The sequence below is a fragment of the Copidosoma floridanum genome, unplaced genomic scaffold (assembly GCF_036245765.1).
Source record: "Copidosoma floridanum isolate Cflo_tuat_1 unplaced genomic scaffold, Cflo_Japanese_pri ptg000021l, whole genome shotgun sequence".
Lineage (NCBI taxonomy): Eukaryota > Metazoa > Arthropoda > Insecta > Hymenoptera > Encyrtidae > Copidosoma > Copidosoma floridanum.
Window position 1 is genome coordinate 2,737,672 of NW_028321898.1, and position 18,518 is coordinate 2,756,189.

At 36.3% G+C, this 18,518-nt stretch overlaps 1 protein-coding gene across 1 annotated transcript in view; it reads right to left on the reverse strand.

Moving 5' to 3' along the window:
* LOC106645396 (Methyltransferase like 5) overlaps positions 1-9,321 on the reverse strand; it is a 229,279-nt gene extending 219,958 nt beyond the window's left edge. Inside the window, exon 1 of the mRNA XM_089594935.1 lies at positions 8,981-9,321. The gene's annotated coding sequence lies outside the window, so the exon portion shown is untranslated. The remainder of the gene's footprint in view (positions 1-8,980) is intronic.
* Positions 9,322-18,518: the final 9,197 nt, after the last annotated feature.

The following is an 18,518-nucleotide window of genomic DNA, read 5'->3' on the forward strand; positions in this document are numbered from 1 at the left end:
CGGCAATAATACGATAAAGCTTAAATTAAATCTCAAGCTTCGAAACTTTACGATGAACATATGTAACTTTTGGACTCCTCTTACCCTAAGCTTTGATAGCTCAGGTGGCTAGAGCAGGAGGGTAGATTTTAGTTTTGCGACTTCGGGTTCTAATCTCACTCGAAGCCGATTTTATATTTTTTTTATTACAACATTACTTTAAATGTTTCATCCTTTTTTTTAAAGATTACTTACGTATTTTGGTTTACCAGTGACAAGATTTTTTTTCTTTTTCAAAAACAAAATTTTTTTTTCCATTCATGGCTACAAAAATAATTTGACGCACGGAGTAAAAGCTTTTCAAGTGAAGTTGATCATTTTAATTTCATATTTTAGTTTGCATTACAATTAAAGACGTTAACGAATTCTTGAATTGCTCGAAAGTATCCTAATAAGTGATTTCAAACTTTTTTTAAAAATTATAAACAAAACACTTTTTTTTCATCTTTTGTACATTAAAAATGATTGATTAGTATGTCTTAGAAAGTCAAGTAGAAAATGCTACTTGTTTCATTGGCAAAGAATGTAGACTGTTTTTGTGTTATCTAAAAAATTTACTAGACATTATTATTATTATTCCTATTATTATTATTATTATTATTATTATTATTATTATTATTATTAGTATTATTACTATTATTATTATTATTATTATTATTATTATTATTTTCATCATTATTATAATTCTTAGCCGAAATAAATTGAAATAATTTCTCACTCTAAATAGGATGAAACGAGATAGGATGCGCTGGTGTGTGTGATAGGAGTCATGAATTAAAATTTCTGTAAAAATATTGTTCACTACACGATATCTATTATTTTTATGATTATGTACATAGTGTATGCATCACTGAGAATTGTAGTATACTTTTAAATTCGAGTCGTAAAATAATCGCTTAACGAAATAATTATAGTGCTTTCGGAAAACAACTCAACAAACAAATCAGTACTTCAAATTGTAAGAGTTACAAAAATTCGGAGTATTTATTAATTCGTTGTAGTACTGAATCAGTAGTTTTTATTATTAAATTTGTCTGAAAGTAGTATTTTCAATAAATTCGTCGAGCACTCAACAAATATTAAAAAAAAAAAAAAAAAATGCGCGCATAATTTGCCCACATTTAGTGTGCCGGTCTCAAGCCCGGAAAAACTACAGAGAGAGCGTTCATTTTTTCATAATAAACTATTACAAGTATTACCACAACCAAAGCTGTAATGACTTTTTTTTTTATAATTACTTTTTCATAAAAAGTAATTAAAAAAATAATTTTGGTCACTAGTAAAACAAAATACCTAAGTAATCATAAAAAAAAGTGTGAAACATTAAAAGTAATGTTGTAATGAAAAAAAAGAAAAAAGCTAAAATCTACCCACCGGCTCTAGCCACCTGAGCTATCAAAGCTGAGGGTAAGAGGAATCTAAAAGTTACATATGTTTATCGTAAAGTTTCGAAGCTTGAGATTTAATTTGAGCTTTATCGTATTATTGCCGTTAAGCTATGTATTAATAGTGAAAAAATATAAATTGACAAATAAAGATATCAGCGCAATGGGGAGTGTAGGTCGAGGCGTTTAGCATATTGCTAAATAATATTACTTAGTACAAAAAATATTTGAGCGCACAGTGTCGTTGTGGTGAGTGCCTTCATTTGTCATTCAATAATTTCACTTATCATAAAAGTGAAGAACAATTGAGCGCACTGAATTATTGGGATAAAGGCACTCGTTCACTAATAAAGCAAAATAATGTGTTAATTGCGTTGAGCTTGTCATTTTTTGAAAAATGAAAAAAAAAAATTGTTGATAACCTGACTATTATGTTTTTGTTTTTAAAGTTGAACGAATGATCAACTACATATGAAAAGCTTATCTTTTTTCAGGGAGAAAAAGCGAGAAAAGTAATACGCGCAGCTCTTTTCCGTATGAGCAGTGTACAACTATGGCTATAGATATATAGCCCGTTGTATGCATATACATATAGGTTTAGCTCCATCACCGATGCCCACATTTAGATTCTCATGTCTCCTTCACTTATCTCCCCTTACCTCTCCCCGCAAGCCGAGCCTACAAGCCGCCAGCTAATAGAAAACGTGTGCATAGTTCCTCTGCTGGCCATAATGGATTGGCGCCCAAATCAGCGCCGAAACATCGGCACACTTTTTGACATAGGCACTGCCAGTGCCGCACTGGCAATCTCCCTACTTATCTCTGGCCGTAGTGTGCGCACACAAACTATAGACAGCGTGGCTCTCATGTTTGTGCTTTACGAGTTCACTGCACATTGGAACTATTGTAAGACAGTCTTTGATCTTAGGTAGTCCAAATACTTGTGTAGTAGGAATTTAAAATGATTTGAACTCTATAAGTACATGTACTTGATCTCCTTGTGCTCAAAATCATTTAATAATACGTTTATCAGTCGAGAAGCACGTCGAGTCAATAATATACATATTACGTTAAAAGCGGTTTGTATTATATGTATATTTAATGTATTAGCAACTTACACTCAAGTTAAGGACGATCTCCGGGTATAGTAGTTTTTATAAGAATTTGCTAAAATTGAAGTATGTGTGAAACGAAAGTGTTATTCACACGTGTGCAAAATTTCAACAGGTGTTTCCTTACCAAATTGCGAACTATTCAGTTTTAAAGATTGTCGATTCAACAGTGCAGTATATCTATAGCCATAATCTTTGCGAAAAAAAACGCACACTTTTGAGCATAACTTGCCGAATTTTCGCAGTATTTTCCCTAAAAAATTTTATGTAATAAACAAATTCCTAAGGAAAAAAATGAGTACAAGTCTTATAGGCCTTTCCATATTAATTATTGAGTAACGATAATTTTAATAACACCTCATCTGGCCTCCACCGAGAGAGAAGCAGACGTCCCAAGCAACTTGGCAACACTACAACATTCTGTTCCTCACTGAGTACAGAACAGTCAGACGGCGGTCACGAAAAAAAGCCCAGCTCAAATTTGCCCAAGTAAATTTTCATTTATAAGTAAATAAATAAAATAATAAATACATGCTAATAAATAAATAATTATATGGCAAAAAAATCGTGTTGGTATTTTGTTAGTAGGGGTCATCAACTTCTATGATAAATCAATATGCATGTACGATAATTGTTGTTCTATTTTTGAAAATTCAATAATTTAATAGAACATGGTTTCGGTGAAATTCTTTAACTTTTAAATACTTAAGGAAGACTACAATTATCTTTAAATAGGCTCTGTTCGGAAATGATACGTTGGTTAAGTTTTTGGTTGGTACCTACCCCCACCCCGACTTAACTAACTGAACGTGTGTTCGCACATGTAAACAATAGTTAAGGGGGCTCCAGCGAGCACTGGTACCAACCCGAAAACTATTCGGTTAGTTGGTATCACTTCTGTGAGTATATATCTATACATACGTGTATATATAAGCGAGCACCATCATCTATATGGGTAATTCTTTTACAAATCGAACACCTGTCTGATCGACACCTCTTCGATTTGGCTGAAACTTTTTTTACGGATTCTATGTCGAAAAAAAAGAGATGCGTGTCAGAGGAAATTTGTTTTCTTTGCATATTTTCGATAATAGAAGTGATCAAACATTTGAGAATGGCAAGTTTTTTGGCTCGGAGACTTATTTTCTTAAATTCATAGTTCCGAATCTTTAAGAGCTACAAAATTATTACCAATTGCACTTTTGTAGCTGACGGATTAAACTTTAAGAAAAAAATTTTTTTTACAAAAAATACTAACAAATTTAAATTGTTATTAACAACTTAATTGTTAAAACCGATTTTTAACAAACGCCCCCAAAAAGAATCAAGTTTTTAGTAGTTTCATCGCATTCTCTGTCAAATTTTACGTCAAAAACATGTTTTTAAAATATGGTACCATTCCAATTATTATTGTTAAAATATTAATTTATGTAGCGCGTAACGGCCAAAAAACGATTTTTTGCTAATAAATTGAAATCTGTTCATCGTATAAAAAAAAGTTAAATGTAAAAGTTGTAGATAATTGACAGATCTACAACTTTTGTGAAAAATTTTTTTTGATATAACCTCAAAATTTCAAATTAAATTGCAAAAAATGTAAAAAATCAGCTTTGCAACAATTATTTCTTAGCAATTTGCACAGACAATAATTTATGGGTAATTTATTTTGAATCGAATCTCCTGACATGTTAGAAAACCAATCTTGATTGAAAACAAAATTATTATCAAGCGTTGAAAAAAAATCTATCCAGTGCGTAACTTTGACATGTAGGATTTACTTCATATTTTAAAATTATTTTTGTTTTTGGAACTTCGTTTTTTAGCATTCATAATTGTTTCTTGCATGGTTTTTTGGTTTAATAATAAGTTTAAAAATAATAAGTTTTGTTTGCATTTCTGAATGCTTAAATCATGATACTGTTGCCGTTCATCTCTACCAAAGACAACTGATTGAATTCATCAAAAGTAATTTGCCAGGTGTACAAAAAATAATATATATGTCCGATGGAGCAAGTGGACAATATAAAAATAGGAAGAACTTTATTAATCTTACGTATCACATGGAAGACTTCAAAATAGCTGCAGAGTGGCATTTTTTTCCCACTTCACATGGTAAAGGACCCTGTGACGGGATAGGTGGAACTTTAAAACGACTAGCCTCCAGAGCGAGTCTTCAGAGGATAAACAATCCCATTCGAACGCCACGAGAACTATTCAATTGGGCGACAGAATCACTGCCAAACATTACTTGTCGCTATTCTACAAATGATGAGCACGAAGAAGAAAGAAAATTACTATCAGAACGATTTACAATAGCTAAAACAATAAAGGGAACCCTAAAATATCATTGCATGATTCCAATATCTTGTCAAGAATTAGAAGCTAAGATATTTTCATTGCATGAAAAAAAAAATGTTGTGAAAATTTTCAAGTAAAATATACTATTAAACTGTCAAGGAGAGTGCTAATTTTACTATATAAATGTCGTTATTTCAATAAAGTACATATTATATATTAAGAAGTATTACATTATTTTTTATTACGTGATTTTTTTAATTTACTAAAATATTTTTTTATCATCGATTATTATTTATCAAAGTCTTTCATGGCAGTGGTGGCTAATACAACAAACAGGGAGATATTACTTGACGCGCTGGATATATTATTTGTTTCAAACGCACTGGATAGATTTTTTTTTCAAAGCTTAATAATAATTTTGTTTTCAATCAAGATAGGTTTTCTAACATGTCAGGAGATTTGATTCAAAATAAATTACACATAAATTATTTTCTATACAAATTGCCAAAAAATAATTATTACAAAGCTGATTTTTTACATTTTTTGCAATTTAATTTGAAATTTTGAGATTATGTCAAAAAAAATTTTTCACGAAAGTTGTAGATCTGTCAATTATCTACAATTTTTACATTTAACTTTTTTTTATACGATGAACAGATTTCAATTTATTAGCAAAAAATCGTTTTTTGGCCGTTACGCGCTACATAAATTAATACTTTAACAATAATATTTGGAATGGTACCATATTTTAAAAACATGTTTTTGACGTAAAATTTGATAGAAAATGCGATGAAACTACTAAAAACTTGATTCTTTTTGGGGGCGTTTGTTAAAAATCGGTTTTAACAATTAAATTGTTAATAACAATTTAAATTTGTTAGTATTTTTTGTAAACAAAAATTTTTTCTTAAAGTTTAATCCATCAGCTACAAAAGTGCAATTGGTGATAATTTTGTAGCTCTTAAAGATTCGGAACTATGAATTTAAGAAAATAAGTCTCCGAGCTAAAAAACTTGCCATTCTCAAATGTTCGATCACTTCTATTATCGAAAATATGCAAAGAAAACAAAATTCCTCTGACACGTATCTCTTTTTTTTCGACATAGAATCCGTAAAAAAAGTTTCAGCCAAATCGAAGAGGTGCCGATTAATTATTATCAAAATCCGTTCGATTTGTAAAAGAATTACCCATATATATATGATGTGTCCGTACCTATGGTAAACAAACAGCAGCTTCTGTCACGTACAGAGCGTTTTATTTAGAATTAGTTTTTTTGTGTTATAAAAAATGAAAGAAATCACACATCACTGTAAGAGTCATCAAGACTTTCAGGATGCTGAAATAATTTTGCAACAGCAAAAAAGAAATAAAAAAGTAATTGATGATAACAAACAAAAATTCATTGTATTAAAATGTATTATTAATGATAAGATAATTTATAAAATGGCCAAAGAATCGATATCAATAGAAGTATTAGTAGATACATATAAAAAAGATCCTACAAATGGCATCACCTCATTATTATCTATGAGTGTAAATAATTAAGTAAGAGTTATTTCAAATAAAAAAATTATTGACGCAATTTTTGATAATATAAAAAATAATTGCAGTTAAAATTTTTCAATGTTCTATTTTATTTAAAAAAAAAAAATGTGTAAGTAATCCATAGGAGAACACGATTAAAAAAGAGTTACAAATGACATGAAACTTATGTAAGTACTTGCAGTGTAATTCTGAAATATTCAAAAGCGCGCGCCTTACCAACAACAAGATGGCATCCCGGCATGACCCTGCTAATTCAATGACTTGATCAATACTTTACAAAATATCTCAAATATTTCCAGGGTTACCTATATTTTTGAAGGTACCATCTGAAAGCTGAGATGTTTTTCTATAACACAGTTACAGTCCTGACATGTAACTCCTCAATTATTGTTAGAAAATACCGATGTTTTCACGTTGCTCTATGAGAGGCTATGTATAATGTACGAACTTTGAGAGCAAATATCTTAAAATTTTCCAGGGTTAGAGGGGTAAATAAGGACACCGTTGGAATCAGTGTGTTTTTATCTATCAATTAGGCTACCTGTGACCTCCTAACTCCTCCCGCTGGAGCCCCCTTAATCAGCTGATCACGTTTTGGCGCACTTTGAGCGCTTTTAAGGAGGCTTGGGCGATTTTGAATTAAATGCTGGCTAGGTCTGAAATTCAGAGATTATATAGATAAAGTTTGCTAGATTTTTTTAGGAAAACAAAATAGGTAGGTCAACACATTTATTTTCGAGAAAATCGCTTGTGAAAATTCGTCATTTCAACACGCAACCTAACGGAACCCGAAATTCAATAGACTACCTTACCGCAATAAAAAGCTGTGGGCCCACACATTAAATTGGTACATGTACTTGAAAGTATAAAGAATCTATTATTTAAAAAAAAGAATAGGATCAACACGTTAAATTTTGAGAAAATAGCGAGGAAAACATCGAACATGAGAATTGTTTTGTTCAGGTACTTTAAGTACGCATGCGCTGTACATTCATAAACATACAAGCATGAAAATTTGAGTCTAACACAAGTATAGGTATATAATAGCAGATGAGAGCAAGAGAGTACAGTGCTGTCAGCTTTGTCGTGGCAGGGCCGTCATCTTTACACAAGGTACCTCGGGAAAACTAATAAATTTTTTAATATCGATTTTCCCAATGACTTTTCCGCGTATTATTGCTATTTTGTTAACACATGTGTATAATCAAAATGATTATAAAAAAAATATTACAAAGGATCATTTGTATGACAAATACCCCACAGGGGCCCCTCAATAGATACGACACCAAACGCCCAAGCCCCCTTAAGTCCTTTCTTTAACCACAAAAGCGCTTAAAGTGCGCCAATACGTGATCAGCTGATCAACTATTGTTTACATGTGCGAACACACGGTCGGTTAGTTAAGCTAGGGTGGGGGTAGGTTCCAACTTAATACTTAACCAACCCATCATTTCCGAACAGAGCCAAAATAAAATTAAAAACAAAAATGATAGAAAAACTTTATATTAAATAATTTGTTTAAGTATTGCATTTACGCATAAATTTTCAAATATCCAAATAGTTTTCACTTTTACCTTTGTTCTGGGATACGGCGCATTTTAAACATTTTAAAATTTCTTACTTTATTCGGCATTTCGGCATGATTCCGATTTCTGTGGCGCCTGATATTTCTGTCTTTTACTATCCAATAACCAAATATATCTATATATAGCTTAGCGCCACAGAAATCGGAATCATCCCGGCATTTGTGTTGTCGTATACATAACCTGATTGTAAATGTAAACACAAATGCAGAAAGTCTCTATACTCGCCTCGCGGCACCTTACCCTACCGGCCAGAGTACATATATATAGTAAGATCGGTGGCTACATGTTGCATAGTTGCATCAGTGTCACCAAGTTTCTTATGTGTCTTCGCATCGTCTGCTCATGCAACGAAAAAGAGATTCTCAACTTACATCAATTTGGATTGAGAACCGCTGGTTCCGGATATCCTCTGTAAGAAAACTTTTTTTTGAAAAGCCTCTTTCTTGCCCTAAAGTTTAGAAAGAACATTTGAACCCATGAGCGAGAGAGGTTTGCGTATTTTACCTCTCTCTCTCTTTCTTATGGGCTCAAATGGTTACGTGGTACGCGTTACGCTTTCCATGTGACCGCCGCCTAAGTTTGAGAAGGTCTTTCCTGCCAATAAGTTAGAATGGCTCTCTTTTGCTACTGCCTCGGAAAAGGCTCTTTGTTGAGCTGACTCGAAGATTGATACTTGTAAAAATATTAATTCCTCTGTTGGTATGGTCATTTTGCAGACAATTTCAAGTACAGAGCTGTATTATTTATTCAATAATTTATTGCACGAATTCGCTTAGTATGGACTATTTGTTTCAAAATGAAACATTTATTTCTACATCGACTTGAAAAGTAATAGTGAGTCAATGCAATCAAAGTGCTAATTTTAATTTGTATGAATGAACGACTAAAAGTAACAAGCAATAAGTGAATCATTGAATATTCATTTCTCCAATATTATCAATTAACACGTAATTTTACATGGTTTGCATCAGCTTTACATGATAGATTAATGTAAAATGTTGTTATGAAACCAACCTGTGCCAAAAGGTGCCTCAAATACCCTTGTATACTATGTAACCGATTTCTGTGTAACATTTGCCATTACTTCGTTTAAGCACAATTGGTTAGTTTACGTTAATAAAACAAAATACTTATAAGGGAAAACATTTCTTTTTTAATTTTCTAATACCAAAAGTACGTGTAAGATGACCACCTCAACTAAATTTCATTGGCAAAATCTTAATATTTTTACAATAAGGTACCTCACAACAGAGCCAAATAATTAATAAAATTATTATTCAAGTCATAATGCATTTTTCTGTTGAGTTAAAAATTTTGTGTACTGAAAGAAAAAATATTCAAAATTGTGAATCACTTCTAAAATTACTTAAAAGTTAGAACCATACAAATTCGATCACGTTGACTCCTCTCATTCATGTATCATCTATATTCTATACTCATTTAGCACCCACGACCACGGTACAAAATAAAGCAGGTGGTGTGAGTGTGAGACCTCTATGCTTTGTGCGGTCTGTCGCAATTTTGCAGCAGTACCAAGTTCTCCACTAGGTGGATTAGTGTCAAAAAGGTACCCGAATAGAAATGTGCCGTAGCTTGCCTGACTGCCTGTGAAGGTCCTGCACAGGCAAGATAGGCATTTTCTGCATATGTGAGTTCAGGCTGTGCACAGTTCCTGTACAGGTCCGGTCATAGAGATATTAGAATAGAGTGCGCTAATCATAGAGGTATAAGAATAGAGGGGAAAAGCGCTATACTAGCCCATTAGCGGCAGCGACAGCATAACTAAGTGTAACGGGGCATCTGTCCTTGTTGCCAAAGCCACGTTATTGGCTACTTCTTCGTCCTGAATCCTACAGTGAATTCAATCTCATGTATGACTCGACCAATAACATAACTGCCAGACAAAGACAGATGCCTCGTTACGTAGCGAATTCTGCTGTCGCATATCACGCCCCCTTTTCTCCTCTATTCTTATACCTCTATGGCGCTAATGCCTGAAAACTGCGTCAAACGGTGCGAGAGAGACAGATGCGAGAATTTCCCTCCGTCTCTCTCTGTTTTCCAGCCATTCAGCGCTTGGAGAGGGAGTAGAGCCAATCACAGCGATCGGCTAGAGAGAGATGGAGAGAGATTATCGCATCTGTCTCTCTCGCACCGTCAGACGGGCTAACTTACTGGCAGCAGTATATCTTGCGCACTCTATTCTAATATCTCTATGGGTCCAGTGCTATTGCCTGAACTGACATCAACTGTCTGCTACTACAGTACAGTCTTAACTTTTTTTTCAATTAATCTAAAATATGGAGCAAAACCATTATTCTCAACGAAAGATGCGAAATAGATATAGAATGCAAATTATTTGTAAAAGAAAAATTGCGGAAAAAAAAAAACCAAACGGATTTAACGGAAATAATGAAAAAAAGCTATACTTACAGATTATATAAGTGATAACTCAGCTGTACAGTTTGATAAGCAAGATATTCAGAGCGATATTCAGCAAGAAAATTTTAAAGAATTAAACACAACTAATGACAGAGTAAGAAAAAAAAAAAAAAAAAACAAGTGTTAATATTGATGAAGTTCGTGATTTGTGTGTACAACTGCAGAAATGGAAAAGAGAGTGTTTTATTGCAAATAGCCACATGGATAAACTTTTAACAATATTGCAACATCACATTCCCAGCTCACCTGTTTCATATAAAACTTAACTAAAATCAACTTCTCTGTTTATAAAACTTTTTTTTATGTAACATAACTTAACTATTTAATTGCGTAAAAGTCAGTTCAGGGCTGGATAATATTTTTCCAGGTTGCCTGAGCTAAGGCTGCCTGTGCAGCAGCCTGAGCAGGTCCTGCGCAGGCAGCTTAAGCACCTGTCCAGGACCTGTTCAGTGCCTGAACTCAATTTCTGTTCAGGTAGTACACTGGCGGGACATTAGATTCGTTCACCTTACAATCCAGGGACGGTCGGGGACGGTGTGAGCGAGTCGGAGACGAAAGTGAACAAGTGCTCTTCTCCGAGCGTCCCTGATCGTCCCTGACCGTACGCGATGCGCAGTTGTACACGTTAGGTTAGATTAATGCAAAAAGTAAACAAACTTGTTTGTATTTGCACTTCTTTATTTACAAACTATTGTTTACATACAGCATTAATCTAACCTAACGTGTACAACTACGCATCGCGTACGGTCAGGGACGATCGCGGACGATCGGAGAAGAGCACTTGTTCACTTTCGTCTCCGACTCGCTCACACCGTCCCCGACCGTCCCTGGATTGTAAGGTGAACGAATCTATTGATTCGTTACGCGCGAAATTCAAAAAGTGTTTAGAAAATTTTGAGCACCGCTGTCCCGTAAATACTATAAGTATTACCTACTGGGTAATGGTAATGCTCCACTAAGTTCGTACGGTAATGCAATTATCCATGGTACAGAAGAAAACGCCTTACCTACTTCATGTGGTAATTTGTCTTGATACGAAATTTATGTATATACTGAATTATGGGATTGCTCTAGCTAATAACAGAGTATACCTAATTGAACGTTTGAGTGGGAGCGGATAATGATCAACCCACTGAACTTTGAAACACTCTCAGATAAGTAAAAATTTTACATAATTTATTAAGTACAGAGTGTCATAATTTAAAGGACAAATTCTTTGTGTACAGTGTTTTATTTCAGGATCAGTCATACAAGGTACAAGACAAGTGTTGAAATTGTAATTGAATAAGAAAAAAATATATCGCACATTAAGACAAAATTAGACAATCAAATAATTTTAGCTAGAGCAATCCCATAATTCACGACATTTGTTATTCTACTCCAAAACTCCAAAGCAATGCCAACAAAAACAAAAGTCACCATGCAGTATACATACAAATTTCGTATCAAGACAAATTACCAGATTACCACATGAAGTAGGTAAGGCGTTTTCGTCTGTACCATGGATAATTGCATTACCGTACGAACTTAGTAGAGCATTACCATTACCTAATAGGTAATACTTATAGTATTTACGGGACATTGGTGCTCAAAATTTTCTAAAAACTTCTTAAATTTCGCGCGTAACGAATCAATGTCCGGCCAGTGTACATATGTACATACGTATTGAAACTGCAGTTATATTTATATAGTAATATATATACACATGTATATATGATAATACCTTTTCGACACTGATCCACCTGGTGGAAAACTTGGTAGTGCTACAAAATTGTTACTCGGCAAAGATGGTACTTTTTGTGCCCTGTCTTATCTTAAACCTTGCCTACGACCTACGACCTACGACCATAGAGGTATAAGAATAGAGCACGCAAGTGAGCGATTTGCAGCGAGTGGATATAGTTCCGGCCAGATTTGGGAATTCTCTAGGACCCAACCTCTCTGACGTGGGAAATCACTAGATCAAAAAAAAAATACTACCGAAGGTGACGCCCGAGATTCAAATAAGGTCCAATAACACAAGCGCCTATCACCCAATAACCCGGGGCGCTTACTGGCAACTCTTTTAAATAGATAATTATTAGTAAATAACACAAGCGCCTATCACCTGATGACCCAGGGTGCTTACTGGCCACTCTTTTAAATAAATAATTATTAGTAAATAACACAAGCACCAATCACCTGATGACCCATGGCGCTTACTGGCCACTCTGTTAAATAAATAATTATTAGAATAACACATGCGCCTATCACCCAATGACGCGGGGCGCTTACTGGCCACTCTTTTGAACAAATAATTATTAAAAAATAACACAAGCGCCTATTACCTGATGACCCAGGGCGCTTACTGGCCACTCTTTTAAACAAATAATTATTAATAAATAACACAAGCACCTATCACCTGATGACCCAGGGCGCTTACTGGCCACTCTGTTAAATAAAAGGTTATTAATAACACAAGCGCCTATCATCTAATACCCCGGGGCGCTTACTGACCACTCAGTTAAATAAATAATTATTAACAACACAAGCGCCTATCACGTAATAACCCAGGGCGCTTACTGGCCACTCTTTTAAATAAATAATTGTTGATAAATAACAGAAGCGCCTATCACCTGATGACCTGGGGCGCTTACTGGCCACTCTTTTAAGTAAATAATTATTAATAAATAACACAATAATTATTCATAAATATGTCAAGCACCTCCTTCCTGATGATCCAGGACACTTATTTGCAACACTATTAAATGATAAAAAGTTGATCGATAACATATTAAACATATCACAATTTTGATATCTTATCTAAGACGACAAAGATCCTCTTAATTGGCGCTCTTGTAATTACTTGATAATTTATTTTTCAATAGTAGCTAGTAAGTACCCCGAGTCATTAGGTGATAGGTACTTGTGTTATTTATTAATAATTATTTATTTAAAAGAGTGGCCAGTAAGTGCCCCGGGTCATTAGGTGATAGGCACTTGTTTTATTTACTAATAATTATTTATTTAAAAGAGTGGCCAGTAAGCGCACCAGGTCATTGGGTGATAGGCGCTTGTGTTATTAATAATTATTTATTTAACAGAGTGGCCAGTAAGCGCCCTGGGTTATCAGGTGATAGGCGCTTGTGTTATCAATAATTATTTATTTAACAGAGTGGCCAGTAAGCACACTGGGTCATCAGGTGATGGATGCTTGTGTTATTGGACCTTATTTGAATCTCGCGCGTCACCTTCGGTACTGTTTTTTTTTTAATCTAGTGATTTCCCACGTCAGAGAGGTTGGGTCCTAGAGAATTCCCAAATCTGGCCGGAACTATATCCCATCGCTGGCGATTTGCGAATTGCACGTGATCAGCTAAGAAAAAAAAGACTGAATAAGGGGAGCTTTATCCCTCTCTGACCGTCTGCTCTACCTTAGTACCTTGCGTGATCGGGAGAGCAGGAGAGAGAGTCAACCAATCACAGCGCTTGGCTAAACAATGACACGATTCCTCTTATGTGCAGCTATCTCTCTCTAAGCTGATCTCGCTGCCACTTACAGCTTACAGGCTGACATACCGCTTGCGTGCTCTATTCTTATGGGTGTAATCCGCAATCGCCGCCAGCAGTTACATATGTACGACGTGACATTGTTGCGTGGTTGGGGGCGCTACTGTCGATTTACTGATGATGTGATCCGCAATCTCACCATTAGTAAAGCAGACGACGTCGGTCTACTTGCTCTTTTCGTGACATTTTCCGACATTCTATCGTCTGCTTTGCTTTGTTTACATATGAGAAAATGTCACGAAAAAGAGCAAGTAGACCGACGTCGTCTGCTTTACTGCTGGTGAGATTGCGGATCACATCACCAGTAAATCGACAGTAGCGCCCCCAACCACGCAACGTTGTCACGTCGTACATATGTAACTGCTGGCGGCGATTACGGATTACACCCTATACCTCTATGCCTACGACTATAACTCTATGCCCACGACTATCTTGTGTCAGTACCATTAACACCATTGTGCGTAGAAGAATGTATCCTACTTGTTCTTAGGCTGCAGTCACACAGAGCGCAATAGAGCATGAAGGATAGAATTGTCCCGATAACTATGGGTGTAATCCGCAATCGCCGCCAGCAGTTACATATTATGTAAGACGTGACAACGTTGCGTGGTTGGGGGCACTACTGTCAATTTTCTGGTTATGTGATCCGCAATCCCGCCAGCAGTAAAGCAGACGACGTCAGTCTACGTGCTCTTTTTCGTGACATTTTCTAATTGTAAACAAAGCATATTGTGCTAGACGTTAACAAACACGCAGACCAAAAAAAATAGTTTTAAGTGAAAAAAACAAAAATGGAAATAACAGCTTTACTGCTGGCGGGATTGCGCGGGATCACAGCAAAAATGTCACGAAAAAAAGCAAGTAGACTGACGTCGTCTGCCTTACTGCTGGCGGGATTGCGGATCACATCACCAGTAAATCAACAGTAGCGCCCCCAACCACGCGACGTTGTCGAGTCTTACAAATGTAACTGCTGGCAGCGATTGCGGATTACACCCTATAAGCGGCTGTGTTAAGTCTATTGCGCTGCAGGATAGCCCGATTCTGCGGCGCAATAGACTTAACACAGTCGCTTATGGAGACAACTATCCTGCACGCTGTATTGTGCTCACTCAATGTGACTGCAGCGTTAGGCCGGAATCACACATCTGCAGAAAAGAGCCCCAAACTGCGGATTGTGTGAAATAAAGTTGCCTAACCGTTTTCCAGATTAATTTATGCAAAAAAAAAAGCTTATTTCTTTATAAGACTGCGTCGAAGAGGCTTCACAAACCTAGCGAGCATGTGCCTGTAAATAAATTCTAAAAAGGCTATAAAATGCGCTAGATACACTAGCGCTTTCTTTCGGCCTGGCGCGGAACCTCACTCTATTTGGCTTGGCCTTCAAAATACTAGGCGCTTAACCGGCTTAACGTGAATAAGTGGCTTGCGTGACTGATGTTACGACCCGTCCCAAACGTAAACAAGCCTGACCTTTAGACTAACGGGATTTTTGAGTAAACAAGTGACTACCAGCATGACTCACCTCAGCCAAAATAAGCTTGGTCTTGAGCCTACACACACTTATACCTTTGAAGAGATTCTCACAACAATAGCTTTAATCACAGGAATTAAAGGACAAATTAGGACAAACAAGAGGCCTAAGTGACTTTTGGCATGACTCACAGGGTATAAAAGGCATTGGATTTTCCCGCAGTAAGAGAGTTGAAATTGAAATTCTGTCCCAGGCTAAGCTTGCGACGCTCTATTTTGGCGCCTCCTAGGCCTCCCTCCAAGAACCTACAGTGAGTGTTTTCTCTGTAGTTGTTTCGCCATCGATCAGGACAGATCAAGTGAGTAATCGCATTCCGAAGTGTACTCAGGATACCTGGAAATCATCTCCAGGGAAAAATTCGGTGTTCTCCCCATCGGGACTGTACTCATTCAAATTATCGAGGACCCAGGCTGCCCAGGCATCCAGCGACCGACCTAGAAAAATCCGATCGACCTGGCACTTCCGTGCCTAATCGTGTAACGGACCTATCATCTAAGACCATTTGAAAAATGGAGAGTCCCATTTACATCTCCATTGTCTATGACAGCGAGCCAGGTCATAACACTCTATAAACTATATTCCAATGTCTCTAAATCTAAGGTCGACATTCGACGATTCGACCTACATAGGGATATGGGTTCGCCGGTTCAAGTGTAACTGCATAGACATAAGAAGTATAGACTGCTCGTTCTTATGTACATTGTACGGTACTAAAGCACGTATGAAATAAAAGACAACATCGAATGTGGGTATCTGCCTCTCTCACTGGTGGCCAAAAGTGGGAGTGCACGAGAGAGACAGATACACACCTTCGATGTTGTGTCTCCTTCTACTTGTGCTTCAGCGTCGTACATGGGAACAAGCAGTTTTTATTTCTTATATCTTTATGTAAAACCAGCGTTATGTTAGGTGGATTCAATATAAGAACTTTTTTCGATCTAGGAAGAATGTAACGTCGAGCAGACAGCACGGCTGTAAAGGGGCATTGCCAAAGACGCGCGAAAATTAAAAATTGTAATATTATAACAAAAGCGCCCATCACCCAACGACCCAAGGCACTAACTGGCCTCTATTAAATAATAAAGTATTCATTATCAACACAAGCGCCTATCACCCGATGACCTGGGGCGCTAACTGGCCTCTCTATTAAATAATAAACTATTAATTAATAGCACAAGCGCCTATCTTCCGATGACCCAGGGTGCTTACTGGTCACTCTATAAAATAATAAAATATTACTTAACAACACAAGCACCTATCACCTAATGACCGTTGTGCTATTAATTAATAATATATATCGCTTAATAAAGCGACCAGCAAGCGCCCCGGGTCATCAGGTGATAGGCGCTTGTGTTTATAATTAATACTTTATTATTTAATAGAGAGACCAGTTAGTGCCCCAGGTCATCGGGTATTAGGCGGTTGTGCTATTTATTAATAATATATATCGTTTACTAAAGCGACCCGTAAGCACTTCGGGTCATCAGGTGATAGGCGCTCATGTTAATAATTAAAACTTTATTATTTAACAGAGTGGCCAGTAAGCACGCATTGTCATCAGGTGATAGGCGTTTGTGTTATTAATCAATACCTTATTATTTAATAAAGCGACCAGTAAGCGCCCTAGAATATCGGGTGATAGGCGCTTGCGGTAATAATAAATATTTTTTTATTTAATCGAGTGGCCAGTAAGCACTTTGGGTCATCGGGTGATAGGCGCTTGTGTTAATAATAAATACTTTGTTATTTAATAGAGAGGCCAGTAAGCACCCCGGATCATCGGGTGATTGGCGCTTGTGCTATTGAATAATACTTTATTATTTAATAAAACGACCAGTAAGCGCCTTGGGACATCGCGTGATAGGCGCTTGTGTTGATAATTAATACTTTATTATTTAATAGAGAGGCCAGTGAGTGCCCCGGGTCACAAGGTGATAGTCGTTTGTGTTGATAATTAATATTTTTCTGTTTAATAGAGTGGCCAGTAAGCACTTTGGGTCATCGGGTGATAGGCGCTTGTGTTAATAATTAATACTTTATTATTCAATAGAGAGGCCAGTAAGCACCCCGGGTCATCGGAAGATAGGCGCTTGTGCTATTGTTTAATACTTTATTATTCAATAAAGTGACTAGTAAGCGCCCCGGGACATCGGGTGGTAGGCGCTTGTGTTAACAATTGATATTTTTTCATTTAACAGAATGGCCAGTAAGCACCCCGGGTCATTGGGTGATAGGCACTTGTGTTATTAATATTACAATTTTTAAACTCCGCGTTTCTTTGGCAATGCCCCTTCACTGCTGTGCTGTCTGCTTGACGGAACATTTTTCCTAGATCGTATAGCTATATTTACGATTTAGGTTGAAAGTTCTGATATTGAATTCGCCTAACCCAACGCTGTGTATAACTGTACATAGTGCTTCATATTCGCTTTGGTAGCATCAGCGCCAGCGCCGCTATTGGCCGGAAGGGTAAAAATAGGTGCTAGGGTAAAACGTAAGTGAGTATAAGGTAGACAGAGTAAAATAACGTTTTTTAATTTAATTTGATATGGTAACAGAATAAATCAGAACAAATTCCGACCGTAGGAAGACGGTGAGTGTATGTGAAAAGTAAAGCACATACTTATATGTCGTTTCGTGAAGCAGAGTTTAAATAGAACTAAATTCTTTGCTGTGTACTTTTATTCTAGCCCCTATGTTTTCTCATCCAGCTGATAATAATGCTGGCGCTGATGCTACCAAGGCAAATAAGTACAATCTGTTAAGGATAGAGTGAACGAGTCTGAATATGTAAGTAAGAGAGAGAGTGAGAGAACCTAGCTCCCGACGGTGGCGCTGCGGTGCGATTGAGAATGGTAGCTCGACGAAGTGTGTGCGGAGTGGAAGGTAGGAGCGCGAGACATGAGCGGGTGTGCGGATGAGATGGTAAATGACGGTTGGCGATTCTATAACGTTTTCTAATCTTTGTAAAACCTTTTTCTTTTATGATTTTAAACTAATATATTACTCAAGCATTCACAACAACGC